The sequence below is a fragment of the Centruroides sculpturatus genome, unplaced genomic scaffold (genome assembly GCF_000671375.1).
Source record: "Centruroides sculpturatus isolate CEXI.00-Female unplaced genomic scaffold, Cexi_2.0 scaffold2353, whole genome shotgun sequence".
Lineage (NCBI taxonomy): Eukaryota > Metazoa > Arthropoda > Arachnida > Scorpiones > Buthidae > Centruroides > Centruroides sculpturatus.
In genome coordinates this window covers 119-5366 of record NW_019386462.1, presented here as the reverse complement: position 1 = coordinate 5366, position 5248 = coordinate 119, and the positions used below count along the sequence as shown (strand labels likewise).

Here is a 5248-nt window from a genome sequence, read left to right as displayed (position 1 = left end):
TACAGTAGAGCGTCGATTTTCCGAAAGTCAATCATCCGAAAGAATTCCAGTCGGCAAATTTAAATTTTCGCCAGTGCTGTGGCGCTTCAATCTTTGGCTATGTCTTGGGCTACTCAAATATTTTACGTTTTTGATACTAAATTAACATCTGAAGTATATTTTTTTGTTGTTTTTATATTTTTCAATATATTTATTTTGTTTGTACAAAATAAAAAAGTAATTTTTAACAATACAATAGTCTTTGTTAGGCTTAACATCGACGAAACTTCAACGCGAAGCGACACACAACGGAGAAAAATTTCAATATCGGATACGTTAAACTATTTTTTCGTGCATAAATCGGTTATCCGAAATATCAGTTATACGAACAACCCCAGTCCCCAATTGATTCGGAAAATCGACGCTCTACTGTGTTTTGAAATGTGCAGTTCTTCTAATGCCATTTAAAATTTATTTGAATAAAAGATAGAATGTCATTAAATTATTTTAAAATAATAAAGCTAGTGTCATTTAAAAGATTAATTTTAAAATTACCTGAATGACGGAGTGTTTAGTATAAACAATTGTTCCAAAGTAATGAAATCCGATGCGCTCTTCACGGATGCACTTCATGAATGTTACCGCCTAAAAGACAAATATTAAAAATTTGTTTTAAACATTTATAAATGAGTATTAAAAAATGAAAAGTTGCTAATTTGTTTAACGATAAATGCTCAATTATGACGAATACGTACAAAGCGTACAATAAATCACGTTCAATTGCTAAAGATTGCGTTGTACTCTTACGTATTAACACGTAACGATTTATTTAAAGTAAGTTAACCCGCGTTACAAAAATAGGAATGACTATTCATTTGAAGGTCATTAAACACATTTCAAGTCTTTTAACAAACAATTATTTATTGTGAAACTGTCACAATGCCGGGCTGTAATTTTTTAGATCTCAATGCGCAATGCTCACGATTTCAGATGTGTCGTGTCCCCCTGTATATCATACTTTTCCTGTTAACATCCAATCACTTATCTTTTTTTAAGACTCTCTTCGCTGTGCGGGCATTCAGTTGGCCTCTTTTAGCAGGCCCATTATGGGTTCAGCTAGGCCCACAGTGGGGCGGCCGGATGGTGAGGGACTGGGGCCGACATATCCGGACCACTCCCCGAAAAATTCTTGGAAATTTTTTGACCTGTCGGATTCGATCCCTGGTCCCCCAGAGCGGTACGCTGTCCCCTTTACCGCTTGGCCATCCGGTCGTCCCAGTCACGTATCTAATAAAAATTGAGCTAGACATAATAGAGGATTAAAAGCTTAGTGATTGATATTAATTGGTTTTTGCAGTACATAAATCAGGCGAATAACGAAAATCACATAAGATTTCAAGAAATATTATTATTATAATATAAATAATCTTATATTCATGACCATTTTAGTTAATTGAATTACTTCATAAAAACGGTATCATAACCTGAAGATATGCAATAAAATCTATTTATATATTTGACTGATACTTTACCTTCCATTTATCAATAACTTCCAATTGGCAAACACTTAAAATACGTAAATGTTCGATAGGAGATGAAGCCTGAAAATGATGTTCAAATCGTTTATTTTATTAATTAAATTTTATACAGTCTATGCATTTTATTATATTTATTTCAAAGTTTCTTCTATGTTTTATTTTCTACTTATTGTATTATTATTCGTGAAGTCATAAAGGATTAACGGGGATAACATTTATTTAAACGTCCACAGAAAGGAACAAATTACGGAAACTTAGGCAAACTGGAACAATGGGAGAGCTCCTAAATGTCACATTTATTGTAAGCCAGAACGGCATTTATTCTAATTACAAATAACCGAAAAATACAATTAAATAGTTAATAAGAACGGGTGTATTTTGTATGTTTTATATCATACAAATACTATGTGAGAATAATTTACAAGGAATTTATTTAAACTTTTTATACTTTGGATCCTTTTGAGTAAAGAAATGTGGTTCTAGCAGAAAAACGTATGAAAATGCTGCAGATTTTAATTAAGTAAACGGAATTTTATGTTTTAGTTTAAATACTATTTTTATTTATTTTTTGTNTTAAATATTCGAGGAAATAACGTTTTTCACACGATTAAAAAAATTACGTCGAGATATTCTATAACAAGGCTTCTTTTTACCACCCCAAATAATATATTTATTAATTAATATACCAATATTATTTATTACACTTTTAAGATTGACTAAGTTGTTTTATGTTATTTAATATTAGATCGTGTTTGTGGAATTAGACAGAAGAGAACTTACTATAAAACTGAAAGAAACAATCTTTTGATCACTTACAAGTCTTTCCCAAATTATAAAACTGAAGAGTTCTCTCTAGTGTACAGAGGTAGACGTATAACGTGATTTAATAATTCACTCTACATGGTTTAATAAAATCATAACTCATTTTAATTGTAGTTGTTTGCAACGGAACCATTGAAGGAGATTACGGCAGATTGCAAAATCCGAACTACGACCATCCTTATCCATACGATTCCATATGTCAATGGGTGCTGGCTGTTCCCATAGGCCAAGTCGTTTTAAGTTTTGAAACATTTTACGTGAGCGAAAATATCATTTAGAAATTGATCTCCCGTGTACATTTAAGAGGATTTAACAAGAAATTCTTTTTAATAGATTAATGACGACGAAGATTGCCAGTCTGACTACATCGAAGTTATTGATGGTGACATCGATTCCGGTAAAGTAATCTTGGATAAAGTCTGTGGTAATAAAGTGCCCGATGTTATCGTATCTACCAACAACAAGCTAACTGTCACTTACGTATCGAAAAACAAAAATAAGAAAAATAAATTTTCAGCCAATTTTATAGAAGGTATAAATAATTTAAAAATCTAGAGTTAATTTTAGTTGGAAGTTCAAATTAGAAATATCCCTTGTTAATTAGAATTCGCTAAATAATAGCTAAATTTATTTTATATTATTTNTATTATAATTCTTATTATGTAGTTTGGTTTATATGAAAATTGTATTTTATGATGTATTTTTGTCGTTGATCAAATTTATGCTTTTATGTAACGAAAAAGTATTGTCGGTTCTCATCTTTTGTACTTTACTAACATTGTTATTGTCGGTTTAACAAAGTGATGTATTATCTATTGTTTGTGTAAAGGGGGAAAAAGGAAAAGGGTAGTGCTGTGCGGAGGCCATAAGGCGGGCACCGAGGGCCTCTGCTTGGTTTTTGTAATGAGAATCAAACTTTAATAAATGCGACAGAAAACACTGCCTAAAGAAAAAAAAATAGAAATAAGTTCACTTAATGTTAATTTTTTTTTAACTGCAATTAGAAAACGACTCACCAGGTCAGATAAATTGCTACAAAATCTTTTGATAATAACTTTTGAATGATAAAACAATACGAAAATTATTACAAGTCCTTACATTCAAAACTTAGCATTTCAATTTATTACTACTAGTTCTATCATTTTCGTTTCTATTTCACTTAACGTTGCCTCAATCGTCAACAGTTCATTTGTCTTGTCTTCATTAAACTGAATACTGATATCACAAAAGTTCTCTATAAAATCTAAAAAAGAAAAAAATGTTTAAAATTTCGAAAATTTTACCATTTTTAAATATTAATTTCAATTTCATAGCATTAAAATCGTCTCTAGTGTCGCAGTACTGCTGCAGTTGCATTTTTTTAAGCATTGTTTATCTGTTTATGTTCTGTATTTGTTTGTATCGATATAGATATTTTTTTATTTATAACTTTGCCTCTGATTGTAATTACTATTTATTTTAGTACCATGTTTGGTAGAGCAATGGTAACTATAAAAATAGTTATTGCTTTACTATACTATATTCGTGATAGTAAAAAGAGTTATACACTGTCAGTAAAACAAATACTTTGCGTGTTTTAATCTGTGATTAGAACAGACATAACTTATACAACAATAGATCTGTTACAATAACTGCAACTGCAAATTGTAGAAAGAAAACACAAGCTATAAAAAAAAGCATCATACATCATTCGACAAGCTTTAAATTATGATTTATCATAAACTTAACGCTTTCACAATGCCACACTGCTGACAATTAATGCTAAGTCGGCCTTGAAAACAATACACGTTTCTTGAACACTTCAAATGTACAATATGAAGTGTTCAAATTATTTATTGTCCTATGCTTTAAAATTAACAATTCGTAATAATAGTCATAATAAAAAGGTTTTTGTGTACATATTGTCTACTTTAACCTTGTTTATTAATAAAACTTATTATATTGGTGAAGTTTTTGATTAGCAAGAGAGATCTTATATAAAAGTCAAAACGAAATATGGTTATATTTACCTGTTTAATATTTAAGAATTAATATTTAAATTTAAATGATCTACAGCCGAAATTGTGCTGAAGTGGAAGATGCAAACAGCAGAAGGAGGGGGAAAAAGCATATTTAAGGCAAAATTATGGTATTTAAGAGCGTGTANCGAAAAACAAAAATAAGAAAAATAAATTTTCAGCCAATTTTATAGAAGGTATAAATAATTTAAAAATCTAGAGTTAATTTTAGTTGGAAGTTCAAATTAGAAATATCCCTTGTTAATTAGAATTCGCTAAATAATAGCTAAATTTATTTTATATTATTTACTAAAAAGATATTTGACAATTGTGTACTGTTTCCTGTTTATATGTTAAACACATCAAGAAAACCCGGAAAACCTCACGTGCCAACCCGTTAGTGTAATGCAAACCCGCGACTAAATACAACTTTTTTTTTTTTTTTTTTTTTAATTCATATCTGTACTCGAGAAGTAGTGGCAAGGATCTACTATATTTCTATAACTTTTAATTTAGATATTTTTGATCAAAATTCAGATTATAAATTATTCCGTGAATTTTATAATGAACTTATATCTCATAAGAGCGATAAGAAGCTAATTATTACTAATTGCATCCTTTGTGCAAGTATATCATTTCCATATAAACAAAGTTTTCCGAGAAATTTCACTTCCTACCTTTTTATCGACAGCAATTTTCAACGTCAAACATCACATTTTACTCTTCGTAACGAGTGAATATGAACGAACACTTCAATCGCACGATGAAGATATTAATTAGTTTATTCGTATTGACGATTTTGTCCATTGTTTTCACTTCTGCAAAGAGTCTTTCGGATGTTAAACAGAAAAAAGATACTGAAAATTTTCATAAAAGGTAAATATTTTTTACAAATCTTTCAATGTTTTGATT

General features: G+C 29.7%; 1 long non-coding RNA gene across 1 annotated transcript; it reads left to right on the top strand.

Moving 5' to 3' along the window:
- The first annotated feature begins 2140 nt into the window (after positions 1-2140).
- Positions 2141-2869, top strand: LOC111615053. The gene is made up of 3 exons (XR_002755026.1): positions 2141-2382; positions 2454-2596; positions 2673-2869. It is a non-coding gene; the product is annotated as an uncharacterized LOC111615053 (long non-coding RNA).
- Positions 2870-5248: the final 2379 nt, after the last annotated feature.